General features: G+C 36.1%; 1 protein-coding gene across 5 annotated transcripts in view; it reads left to right on the top strand.

Moving 5' to 3' along the window:
• Nucleotides 1–14,129, top strand: part of LOC145690651 (uncharacterized) — a 78,971-nt gene extending 64,842 nt beyond the window's left edge. For all 5 annotated transcript variants that reach the window (XM_081765758.1, XM_081765757.1, XM_081765756.1 and 2 more), the window contains exon 8: nt 13,523–14,129. The gene's annotated coding sequence lies outside the window, so the exon portion shown is untranslated. The remainder of the gene's footprint in view (nt 1–13,522) is intronic.
• Nucleotides 14,130–14,388: the final 259 nt, after the last annotated feature.

Below are 14,388 nucleotides of genomic sequence, written 5' to 3'. Positions count from 1 at the left end.
TTACCCTGTTTTCTAAACAACATCTTGTACATTTTTGTTCCATTTAGCCATTTTTCTAATTGCTCACATTTCTGATGCTTCCAGTTGCTTTTATTCATCTTTCCTAATATCCTCGTTTCTTCCCAGTGCACTGATAAGTAATATTTTAATGAATTCTTTATTTAACAACCTCCAAAATATGCCATATTTCTTCCTAAAGAATTGTTCGTCATTATTTTTTTTCGTTCTATTTTCTATTTACTCTTATCTTCATTCCAAGAGTCAACTGTGGCGTACGTCGCGATACACACTATATATATAATCAACTTTTATCTTGATCTTTAAATGTAATCGGCACGTAAACAGGGGTGCCCACAAGGGGGGGCTATGACGCAAACTGCGTCATTGAAATATTTGGGGGGGTTAAAATCTATATAAATATGTTTGATGAGGGGGGTAACATTAATCGAAAAGAAGATTTTTTCATGGAAGAACACCTATGGAGACAATTGGGGGGGGGGGGGTGCGTCATAGACATAAGGGGTGGGTGGGCACCACTGACGTAAAGACGAAATAATAGTAATACTAATAATGAACAATGTATGAATGTAGTCTCTCCCATAAATAAATTTGTCACATTTAAGAAAATACTTTGTGTTTACTTCATTATTCTATACTTTCAGCTTTTCTTCTATTTCGTAGTAAAATTTAAAAAAAAAAAAAAAAAAAAGTAAAAAGGGGTTCAGATTCGAACCGAGGTCAAAATATTTTCTATCTATTTTCGTTTCACAGGCAGTCGCTCTACCCACTCGGCCACCAACCTTTGCTGGAAACATCTATTTTCTATTTACTATACATTAAAACATTCTTGCCTAGCTCGCAGCTTCTAGTTTAGAGAAAAGGTTTTCTCCTTTTTATTTTGTACGGAATATTGATTACAGAAAACTAAAAATGTTTGGTAAACAATGTAGCTACTAATTCTAAACCAAGAAATGCAATATTCTGGTTGAGTTTCATTTCTTCATTCAGGTCCCTTTACAGAATGTGAGTCAATTTCTTTTCCTCCATTGCTTGAAAAATCCGTCGAAAGTATAATTGCGAGGATACACTTAATGGAGCTTAATTTTGTTTTTTGCTTATACAACGTGTTTTTATTGTTTTTAATAGTGCTTGGGAACATTTTCATACAAGGAATGCTTTCTATCATTTCCACTTAACTAGTCACCCAATTTTACCTAAATGTGAAAAGAAGAATGTAATAAATGTAAAAAATCATAAACTACAATCTGCACGAAAAGTTTTCTCCGCACGGGTATACCAAAACAGTCTCTCGTTCTACCTTCTCTTCATTTTCTATAGTTCACTACAGCTCCTATCATGCCAATCACCATTAGATCATCTGTGTAATACTTATTTTTGTCCTGTATTCTTCAGGCACTTTTCTCAAGTTTTAACTCTTATTCCGTAGTTCATGTATAAGTTGTTCTGATATTTCGATCCATCTAGAGTTGGCAGCAAGTCGCATGATTTACGATTGCCAAAGTAATAAAGATCAAATCACTGCTAATTACATCCATCCCGTGTCTCTATCTTGTATTTTTCTCAAGTTGTTTTCAGTACATTACAAAAGCTGATTTAATCTATATGAAAACTGTAATGTAATTATTCCTTGTTAAGCTTCAATTGTTTAATTAAAAAAAATGGGAAAATAAATGACAAAAGTCGCGTTTATAATGAACAGTCATGTATGTTGTTGTGCATAAACCTCTTCATCATGTGTTATATATTCATTTGCGTCACTGAAATGCTTTTTATTTTGTATGTGTAAATTTAAATGATTGTTGCTTCATTACACGTGTATTTTGAAATGCCGTAAGGACTGAAACATTCATGGGGCTAAGGGAGTTCAAGTCCCCTAGATACTAAATAAAAAACACTAGTTTTAATGCTATTTTTAATTTTCTAGTGATGTTATGCATTATTGAAGTGAGCGAGCCTCTTTTTTCGTTCACACTAATTTGAACCCCGAATTTTATGAACAAGACTCTAATGTCAAGCAAAACACACTTTATGTTTCCCCCAAAAATTAAATATTATTACTCTAGTGTATAGGGTCCTTGGTTTGATCTCAGCTCGCGTCACGTCAACTTTGTGGTGGACAGTCACCGTGTGCATGAGTTTTGTCGGGGTTCTCCCGTTTCCTCCCACTTTCTTCATTCCTCCATTTCGTCCATTTCTCATCGTCTCCTTTAGCCTAGCCGGCATAATTGTGGGATGTAAAACTGAAACTTCATTTCATTTCATAAATATTACGAAATTCTCATGGAAGTGGTTTATTTACAAACAAGAGGAAGGGGAGGATTCACTCTTATTAATCCATTTCAGTTCCATGAATAAAGGCGATAGAAAATATTTACAAAATTTACGCCATGTTATTCCCCAAAATGAACCTTCGACTGCATATTCACAGTACTTCATATTCCGAACTTCATTATTGGGCACCATCCGTATGTAGCGGTTACGCAACCACACACCATTTTGTATCCGTTTGAGTTATCGTCTTGGTACAAGGAAGTACTGTTAGAGTAAGGCCGCGCTAAGAAGAGCTCTGACAACTCTCACGTGCGATCAAGCGCGGTTCCACATTTATCTTCTGTAACAATATAAATATAACAAGGGGCATATTTTGTGGAAATGAATCATATATGTATTACAACAAAAATATTATTTAACATTATGCCTGACAAAAGAAACAAACAAATTAGTATTGCGTTAAGATAGTTTACAAAATCGTAAAGAAAACAACCGTTACTTCTAAACACATAGGGCCTTATGCAGAGTCGTTTTGACATATGATTAGCGTCATACTAAATGCCTGACTACTGCATGGAAACATGTTAGTCGAACGCTTTAGTATGAGATCGGGTTAGCGTACGCCTTTGGCATGGGAGACCCCGGTTCTATTCCCGGCGGGAGCTCATGTGGTTCGGATTCCACGTTAATCAGTAGGTCCACGTCTCATATAGCCTCGCTGTTGAAAGAGACGTTAAACTCAAAATCAGTTCAACTCTTTAGTATGACACTAAACACGCGTCAGAACGACTCTGCTAAGACCCATAATGTTATATATATATATATATATATATATATATATATATATATATATATTAATGAAAACTACTTACGTTAGAGAATGGCTTTCAATTGTAGACAATTTAATTCCATTTACTGTAGAAATCTTACGCTTTTTTCCTAGGGTGGATAAAATTTCCGTCGGTTCAGCGAGGTCTTTCAGGCACTTCTCTTTTGTGATTCTTTTCACAGTTGTAGGGCTAATGTATAAAGCTGAATCTACTCTTCAATCACTTTATTCAATGGCAATAAAGGACCGTCTTTACGTTCTTTCTCCAAATATTCCCTAAGATTAAACACAAATTCCCGTTCTCCTTTAGCCTAACCGGCATAACCGTGGGACGTAAAACTCAAACAAATTCCCGTGCCTGACTTGTCAAGGACACCCCCTTTCCGCACTTCTTACGCACTTCAGGCATTGTGTTCATAAACACAAACATACACATACTAAATTTATATTTTAGGTCTATGTGAATAATACGAATACAAACTATGTTCCACTGATGAATGAAAATAACAACACAATATTCACACCAATGCACTGAGGTGATAGCACAAAAAATCAAAACAACCTGACAACACAAAAACTTTCACAGTAATGAGTAGCTATAAATGCGACAACACTGTTCGGTTACCATGGAAACAATCTAGTGTCTCCAAATGTATTTTTGTGGGTCTAAACCTATCCTCCCCTACACATATTGGTGAAAAAAATGTCTTCTACGAAAAGACAAACATAGCTGGATCACGTTCGTTACTTTCCAACCACTCAATTTCTAAATCAGTCCTTATGAAAAGCTCATTAAAACAATCTCTGTAATATATAGAGTATGTAGGTACATTTTTCCTTATGTCAACAAATTTCCTACAAAGATCATTAGAAATTATACTCATTTCAGCCTGACATTCCAAATAATGGTTCATTGCCCTTGAACTTTAGAAGAGCCGTACAGACTCACTACCCTCTTCGCTTTCAATTACACGAAAACCTACTCCCTGCGGCGATAGGGAGGTGGACCGGTTGTTGTTCCATGTAACCCCACTTCTATTTACGTAGCAAATTTGTCAAAAGGACAGAGTTGTGTCAATAAGTGGAAAAAGAAAAAAAGTATTCATTATTGTGGCAATAACTTTAGGCCTAGTGGAACTACGTTGTGCTGGAATGTTGAGGAGTAAAGTGAAGTACGATTATTTTTTTTTAAATATCTAGTTTGTAAATATTTCAACTTATAATCTGATTCAATCAGTGATAAAGTAATTCGATTCCTTTATCGTTCTGTCATGTGGTCGCTTTGATTCTTCTTGCTATGACGGTTCGCAACACTGTCAACTTACACGATGTTAGATCTGTCAGAGCTCAGGTTACGATGGCCCTAGTCTAACAGGTGAGGAAGTCGTCCATTCATATCCCTTTCGAGCCATCTTCACTCGGCAGATTATCCGGGAATCCCTATGCTCCTTTGGGAAATCCCTTCTGCAGGCATTGCAAGATTATGAAACATGCATGTTTAACAAGAGCAGGTATGACTTCGCTGGTGAGTTTTCAAACCGCACCGTCTACGTTGAATAGTTTCTGAAATATGCGCATTTGAAGATTCATTTCCCACGGTTTCGGCGCCTTATATCTCCGAAACAACGCGTTTCCAGACCCATGTTTACTAAGAGTTTTTGTTTCTTCGTATGAGAAGATTTACCTCCCGACGTTTGTCGGTGGAATTTTTTGACACCCGATATACGTATATATATATATATATATATATATATATATATATATATATATATATATATATATACAGGGTGTCCGAGAAGTCCTTCCCTGATTACAGAAATTGATAACTCAGGCTAGAAATAAGATAGAAATATGAAACTGGTGTTGAATTGTTTACAAACTATAAAAGTTTTTGTCTGTGTTAGGTTTGTTCTGTTTTACCAAGTCTCATTTTTTGTTTTTTTGTTTTAGGTTTGTAGTACGTAAGTAACAAGCCCAAGAAGCCATGCCAACCAACCAGGAGAAGGCACAGTGTGTCCTGTGGTACCATGAGACACGATCACCAACCACGGTGTAGAGACAGTTCCAGACAATATTTGGGAGGACTCCACCTGATGTCAAGAGCATTAAAGCCTGGTATGAGAAGTTCAAGAACACAGGGTCGGTTGCTGACCTTCCGAGGTCTGGTCGACCAAGAACCTCAGCAGACACGGTGGAGGCTGCGCGGCAGTCTTTTCTGAGAAGTCCTAAGAAATCGGTGCGCAGGGCCTCACGTGAATTACAGATGCCAAAAAGCTCTATCCATGACATTTTACACAAACGTTTATTGTTTCGTGCTTACAAAGTGCAACTCGTTCAGGCCTTGTTGCCCGACGACGGTACACGTCGATATGACTTTGCGGTCGAAATGCTATCACGTATTGAGGACGATAATGGTTATCTCAGACGAATTGCCTTTTCCGACGAAGTGACATTCTTTGTCAGTGGAGTAGTGAATCGCCATAATGTACGCATTTGGGGTTCAGAACCCCCCAGGGAGGTCAGGGAGTTCACCAGAGGCAGTCCAAAGGTGAATGTTTGGTGCGCGTTATTGCACGATCGAATTATCGGGCCATTCTTCTTCGCTGAGGATACCATCACATCTGCAGTGTACCTGGATATGTTGCAGCTGTATGCTGTTCCTCAGCTGCTTCAGTATCTCCCCGATGTCGTTTTTCAGCAAGACGGTGCACCACCTCATTGGGGTTTGGACGTCCGTGCCTATCTCGATAGGACATTTCCTGGGCGATGGATTGGTCGTGATGGACCAACAGCTTGGCCTCCACGCTCTCCTGACATAACCCCATTAGACTTCTTTTTATGGGGTTATGTCATGGATGAGGTCTACCGAACACGTGTACCAGATCTTGAAACCCTGCAGCAACGAATAACCACAGTCGTTGCATCGATCCCTCCAGTAATGTTGGCTAATGTGTGGATGGAAATTGAATATCGCCTAGATGTGCTACGTGCTACCAAGGGTGCTCATGTGGAAGTGTACTGATGTGACCAAAACTTTTATAGTTTGTAAACAATTCAACACCAGTTTCATATTTCTATCTTATTTCTAGCCTGAGTTATCAATTTCTGTAATCAGGGAAGGACTTCTCGGACACCCTGTATATATGGACTTTTATTTGGTTGACTTAAACCAGTACGTAATCGTTGAACATAGTTTTTACGTCGGAAGGGAGAGAAAATAATTTTACTTTCCAAATGTCGATCGATTTTACATCCAAGTAGCGCAAATGATTGTGAAGCCTCACAAAATATGATCATATTGTATCAAAATTATTATTTTTTTTTACGATAGTTATTGTGGAACACATTTTTTAAAATGAAACGGGAGGGGGTATTCATCCTTCATCAGTAAGATAAATTTATCACCAATCTACGACAGTATTTAATCCCAAGGACCAGGTACCGTGGAAAAAACATCAAAGAAAACGTTCATATATCCGAACAAAATCAAATAATCTTTACGAAAGTTATTGTGAAACTTATGAAAGAAACATCGGATACTCTAATCCATCATTAATTCTTTCGTAACGTTAGGTCCATCCACGTTTCTATCCTTAAAAACGATTGTTCGGTATATTGCATCGAAGTCAAACACATCTTTTTAAAATACAATTTTCGTGGAACATATATCTAAAACCGGGGGAGAGGGCGAATAACACTATTATTGGCAAATTTTAACCCCAGGCTGTGGGGATTATCGGGCTCCCCTTTAAAAAATTGTACTATACGTTTTGTCAAAAACGAATAATTTTTGCGTAGATTATCCTGCAAAATTGTTCAAACTTCCAACATAGGACGATTTTACTCTCTTATACTTAATGGATTGCAAACCCAAACATTAGAATTATTTCTGCATGTTGAAGAAAGGCACAAACCAAGTTTAATTAAAATAAATAAAATTTTTAGAGATTGGACAGATATACAAACGTTAATTGAGTCAAATGGTAGACGCCTTGACAACGCTTACTTTAATTGCAGTAATTTGGAAATGAAATGGGATGGAAATTAAGTTTAGCCTATCTTTTCAGAACCAAGACTAAATAAGAAGTGAACCTACAGTTTAAGGCAGAATCCGAACCAAGTAATGCATTCAAATTTTCCATGGCTCTCTCGCCGGGAATCGAACCCCGGACACCGTGCACAAAAGGAGGTGCGCTAGCCACTAGACCAGCGATGGCTAAGAATTTATATCTCGTGTGTTCATATCCTATTTTGTTCGTACCTATCTAAGATATACGCGTGAGCAGGGCCGAAGATAGGGAGTTGATGGGGCTACTTTCTCAAAATTTTCCCTCGCTCACAAATCTCTACACCATTCGTAAACTTACGAGGTGTGTTCTAAAAGTGTTGAACCTTTAGTCGGCAAAAATAATTTATTGATTTGGAACCCGAAACAGTAATCCCCGTCAAAGTAGTCTCCTTGGTAATACAGACACTTCTCCCAGCGCTCCTGCCATTGTTGGAAACACTTCTGGAACGTAGTTTTTGGAATGGTGAGCAACCATGCCTTCGCATTCAGCATGATGTCTTCTCTTGACTCAAATCGGATCCCTTTTAGTGGCATTTTCAGCTTGGGAAACAACCAAATCACATGGAGCTATGTCGGGTGAGTAGGGAGCCTGACAACACACAGGACTGGTGTTTTGGCGATGAAAGCCTGAATCAAATGCGCGAAATGAGCTCCATTGGTAGCAGCTTCGGTGCAAATTTCGCGTATACTGTTCTCATGCCCAAATTCACGTTCTAAATTGAATGTACCGATCCGATGGTTACACATATCGTTTGCAATTTCTCGTACTGTGATACGAGGGTCCTGCAAGACCACAGACCACAATCCGCACTTCTCAACGACTGTCATCCTAGTTTGTTGAGGGCCTATCTGAACATGGTTCACTGTCCACTGATGTGAGGCCATCTTTGAAGCGGTTGTACGTCTTCTTTACGCGTGAGGTGCTCATGGCATCGTCCGTGGCAAAATTTGATGCAATATCGCTGCTCAAGTTTTTCTGTCATTTTGCAAAAACTGAAATCCGACGACCGCTTACTACACGTCTTGACTCGTTGACCAACTGCCAGCGACTGACGCTTTCTGCGGACGGAAAAAAGATCACGACTGCGCATGAGTGTCCCTCTATGTCTACACTAAAGAAGATTTCCCGCGCTTCATTGTTTTACGAAAGAAAAAAATAAGGTTCGATACTTTTTGAACACACCTCCTATACCACAGGCAGCTATGGTACTGTTCTAAATATTGCAACGCAGCCATCGCTATGTTGGAGATCGGCAGCTTTTGCTTGGCTTTGTTTCTAAATAATTATACATTCTATAGACGATCTTAAGATCAATTTTGTGTACATTTTACATTTCCAACTATTGCTTTTCATCATGAAATAATAATAATAATAATAAAAAAAAAGAATCCTAATATTGCACATCTAGTTGGACAGGAATAAATTAAAATAATAATTACGTTTGAATTCCACACTATGATCACCGGTTGAAGAATGACTGATAGGTTCCAGTGAGAAACGAAAGGACAGGGTTTGCTACTGCGCATTCAAATTCCATCTGCGAAGCCAGCGGCGCCCGAGTCTAGTTCATTCCACCTTTGAGCAATACTACTAATATTTTCAAAGCCACTCGGCCTCAGGGATTTTTTAAAACGATACAACATACAAATCCTTGCTTTTCTTCATGTAAATTTTAGCAGTTACTTTAAGATAATGAATGGCACTTCCAGTATCCTTCACTCCTAAATCGAAATTATTCTTCCCCATTTCCTTTATTGATTCTGTTGTATAATCTGCTCAATAATTTTTGCTGCATGTAATGTGAAGGTAAAAGTTCTTTAGTCCCCCTTTTTACTATTATTATTCCTGAACAAGTGGAATCATGATATTTATAGATATTTATTTATTTATTTATATTTAAAATAATAACCAACTACCACTGTCGTGAGCGCAGTGGCTAGTGCGTGTGTATATATCAACGACAGGTTTGTGTCTGTCAAAAAAAGTACGACATATGACACCAAAATGAAACAATTGTAACTTAAAATATAGTGGAACATATTTTTTTTTTTTTTTTTTTTTTTAATTAGGGTGGGTGCGAGGCGGAATATTCCATCGCACATGAGGGAACCATATTGACAGTTCAATCTTGACTGATTTTAATCCCAAGCACTGGGAAATACGGGAAAGTTCTACAGTATATTCTGTCACAACCGAATGAATTATAGAAAATTTATCGTGGAACTCCTCAAGGAATCGGAGTGTCGCAGCTTCTTCCCGCCAGATGTCTCTCCACATAAAGAACAACCTTCAACTTACATGGGAAAATACACTTCTTTTTTTTAGGAATGGAGTGAAGAAACAGACGAGAACATAACAAGAATATTTATTTAGATCTTCCAAGATGATACACAATAGACATCCAGCGTCTTCCCAAAATCCACTTAGGGCTGCAGCAGTCGGAAGAAAAATCCTACTGACTTCGCAAGTTTTGCCGTTGTTAAATTAAATAATAGAAAGAATTCGAATTATCCCTTGTAGGTTTCAATTATTTATTTTCCATAGCGAAACAAGTGGTTTACAGGAAAACTTCGACTGTCAAATGTACAGAGATTAACTGTAAATATACAATAATTGCGACCATAGAATATACAGAAACTGTCGTATATTTGTTCTTAATGCAGTAAAGGTTAAGCTGCGTAATAATAAAGCAGTTTATGTAGGTGAACATCAGCACTAAAAAAACAATTCTCTGGAGTACAACATCGTCGGGTAACAGCTATAACTGTTTCTACTGATCCGGAGAAATCGATTTCCCTGACATTTGGCAGAAAATTCCCTGACTTTCAAGACAGGTGTCGGATGACGTTGACATAAATAAAGAATAAATAACGGTGAATATTTATATATGAGAACATTTATACTACAAAGACAAATAATAATTGCTCGCACGTATATTCTATTTACCACTCATAAATATCTGAGCAGCATTCTATACTGTGATCATTAATGGTTAGCTAAGCTGAAATTGGTGTACAATTAATGTTAGAAAAAATATATTTTATAAAATTTCCCTGATTTCCAGCCTTTTTCCCTGCGTTTCTCTTGATCTGCACCATTTTCCCTGACCAGTAGGAACCCTGTATAATTACATGTAAGCTTGGAGGTAAAGCACTCGCCCAGCTAATTACTTTTAGAATAGTTTGTCGACTTGTGTACACGTATCTTAAATTTCAATTCAGGCTACTTCTGCACAAAAAACTGGCCTTCAGCGTTAAACACAACTCGTACGCATATTACAAACATGGGGAGATTCTCTCTGCACATCTATTAGATTGAACTGTAAAGACATATCAGTTATTCATAACATAAATTACTTATAAAGGGACAAAGGACAGACATAGAGCATGTTAAAAGCGATGAACTAGAAGATAGATCAGGGAGCTGCTATGTAATATTAAACATTTTATTATTTACAGTACACATACGCTCAAAACTTTCCTTCACCGATAATTTAAGATTATACAATTATACACAAGGTACTTTCTCTGATTATAACTACGCGTATTTGAGTTAAGTTAAAATATTAGCCGAAGAATATATTTTTAGAATGGTTCGGCATTAATCCTACAAATTGAAGTAAGCATTCTTTATTTTCTTTACGGTTAATATTTCCGCAACTATAATCCTGATTTTTGAAACATTCAATAGGAATTTACATAAATTCTGATTTAAATAACAATTTAACAGAATTCTGACATTAAATTTTACAATATTAGTCAAAATTTTCATATTCATATTGTGTAAACATTTGTATTAAACAAGAAAGTTTTATTTGCCCTACAGATATAAATGCCCATTGTTTTTTTTTTTTTTTTTTTTTTTTTCGTCAGGGAAATAGAATTTTATTATGAAAGCATATTATCGGAAGTTTATAAAGCTGTGTAGTTAAATTGATTGACTAAGAGACAACGGTCAAACTGTCTGTTACAAAGGGGAAGATAGGAGGGTAAATCCACAATTTTATCTTCTGATTTTAACTCCCTACAGAGGGGATGACTGGAAACAATCAAAGAAAATGTACGACATATTATGCCAAAATCGAATATTTTTAAGGAAAAGTATTGTGGAACATATTTTTGAAATTGAGCGGATGGAGGTCAATTCATGCTTTTTCGATGTATTCCTAGCGTATTTCAACTTTAAGCTTTAAAACTGCACAAAGAAAATACTGTGAAGTTCTTTTTTTCTTTCTGAGTAGAGCTAAAAGATGGTACACAGGAGTTTGGACTTTTTTATTGCCTTTTATTATAAAAGTTTTCTTTAAAATAAACTAACAAAGAAGTAAATTTTTAAAAAATATTTGGAGGTTCGTTGGTGAAATTAAAAAAGCCCAATAATCATGTTTCTTAGAGCATGTTAAATAAATACCTCTCAATGGCCGTTTGTCTTAAAGAGAAAAATAAAAATTTAATGACCAAACGTTTTAAAAAATTTAATAATTAAATCATTTTAATAATTATGCATCTTTAAAAAAATTCAAAAGCTCAATAACTATGCATCTTAAAGCGTGTAAAAAATACTTCTCAATAACTAGGCGATTTAAAAAAGGAGTTAAAAATGGTTTCAATAACCAAGCATCTTAAAAAGTTAGTACTTTGATTAACCAGGTAAAATTAATTTCTTCTATAATGTCAAATTTCCTTTTATGCAGAAATATTACTAACAGCTTGTCTCTGCATTGTCAAACGTTGGCAATAGTAAACATCATCATCTTCGTGGCTATCGTCTAAAAGTGTCTGCTTCAAACACGTAGTAAAAAAACATGGTTATATCTAATACATGTAAAAACACGTGAAACTTTACAATATACAGTTTTGTCATAATCAAAAAATCTTTACGTGGAAGATATTGGAAAACTGTCTTGCATATACATGTAAACTTGCTACATGGCGTGGATTTTACACCACTTTACCCCACTTATACTTGATGAATTGCAACCCCAAATAATAGGATTATTTTTGGAAGTAGAAGGAAGGCATGTCCCAAGTTTCATCGAACTTGGGTAAGTTTTACGAGAGTTGTCGTGGTAGAGAAGCAAATATCAATCAAGTCGAATAGTAGAAGCGTTGCTAACGCTAGCTTCAATAAGTCATTCTGAGTGCGGTTAGTGGGTGAGTGTATTAGGAGACCAGTGTGTTAGGTGTGTTGCGAATATCGACTGAAAGCAGGAAATTCGTGGTACTACTTAGCACAAACTTTCTTTGCTTCTGCGAACTCTGTCGAAGAACTTGAAGCTTAAAATATATAAAACGATAATTATGCTTGTTGTACTGTAGGGATGCTTACTTCGAGGAAAGAATGCAAACTGAAAGTATTTGAAAATAAAACCCTGAGTCAAATAATCGGACCCAAGAGGGGAACCACGGACACTTCATAACAAGTGCATAATTTATACCGTTTACGTAGCTTTCTTAGGATCATTTAATCTAGGAGGCTCGTGTAGGCAGAATAGAAAAAAAAAAAAAAAATAATAATAATAATAATAATAAATAAATAAAATAGAAAGGCTTTAAAAATATTAACTGGAAGCCTTATGCGAAAATGCTTATTAAGTAGACCTAATCGCAGATGTGAGGACAATATTAAGATGGGTCTATCAGAAATGTAAATCCAATGTTGAAACTGGATTCATTGGCTACGGACAGGAGTCAGTGGAGCGCTTTTGTTAATGCGGCATTGAACCTTCATAGAGTTAGTTAGTTCACCCTAAGAAGCCCCACAACAGAGCTATAGGCATGTCTTAGTGAGATGACGGACTTCACATGCATCTTTGACTCTTACCTGGTAAAATACTAATTTCATTTCACATAATCTTTTCTCTCAACCAAGGTTCTGCACTATTCAAAACGTCTTATGTTTGCTCTTTCATCCCTTTACATGGTTTCAGTTTAAGAATCTTTTAAGTTTCAAACAAGGTACTGGCTTTTGCCTAGTGAGGTACATTTTGCTCTGAACCGAGTTATTTAAATGTACGGCACATAGTAATATTACAGTAATTGCAAAACAATATTATTTTGTAGTTTTTGTTGCTTTAAATAAAATTTAGTAACGAATGACTATAACAAAAAAATCTCTAATGAACATCTTAAATATAACTTGTCCAACTTTCTAACTAAAACTTTCCTACGTTTGGTAGCAAATAATAGAAAATAGCCACCGAAACACTTGCAAGTGTACTAAACAGCTACATTATATGTGTACAAAAACATTGCTAAATACTATGACAGTTTTAAGCATTGTATTACGTAAATTGTATCGTACTTATATTCTTCACTCTCTTAATTTTCAGACTGCTTGTAGGAAAAGAAGAGGAAGTTCTCTATATTGGACAATAGAAGATACTGCTCTACGTTAGTACGGCCCTCCCAAAGACAAGATTGAACGCAAGACATTAGCGTAAGGAAGTGGAATAACAAGCAGATTTCCAGTGCCATGGCAGCAGTTGTAATAACTATAAAAACAAAGATTACAGAACTGTATTGAGATGAATCTTTCATTTAAAATTACCATTATTATTATTATTGAAAACAGGCTATGGAAAATGTACATACTGTACGTGTGGTAAGAATGTGATATATATAAAATAGAACAATCTCAACAATCTCACAAGTAACAAACATTTATAGGTGTGAATATACATGCAATAATAGGGTTACTACTTCGTTCTGATAAATAGGTTAAAACAATTGAGAAAAAAATAGGTCTTTCATATTATAGGTGCCCTAGTTAATAAGTACAAATATCTTCAAGTTCATATTTGTTCAGTGGGTTCTTTACAAATTCATAAATTATTGTATACTCACAAAATTCATCCAGACGTGTTATTTCTTATTTGAAACTTTTCTTAGACCTTGCGTTTTTTGTTATTGCGAAGCTATAATAAATGGTTATTTTTATATAGTAATGCAGTCATTTCCAACTGAATGCTATGTTATGTCACAGTTTGTTGCTCATTTTCTCACTTAGAATGGAAGTTGCTATGTAAGACAGTGGCTATAGGAAAGAAGGACATCGATAGCGTAGTCTCACTGTTTAACATTTCCCTTCCTTTCTTCAGATCGTAAATGGCGCTTCTACGTCGTACATCGTCCAGCCGAAACACTGTACTAAAGGATCTTTTGGTACACGGCAGTATTGTTTTGGAATGAGAAGCCT

This window comes from Thermobia domestica, chromosome 7 (genome assembly GCF_964235325.1).
Source record: "Thermobia domestica chromosome 7, izTheDome1.hap1.1, whole genome shotgun sequence".
Lineage (NCBI taxonomy): Eukaryota > Metazoa > Arthropoda > Insecta > Zygentoma > Lepismatidae > Thermobia > Thermobia domestica.
Note: the sequence above shows the minus strand (reverse complement) of the source record. Positions and strands in the feature narration are given on the sequence as shown.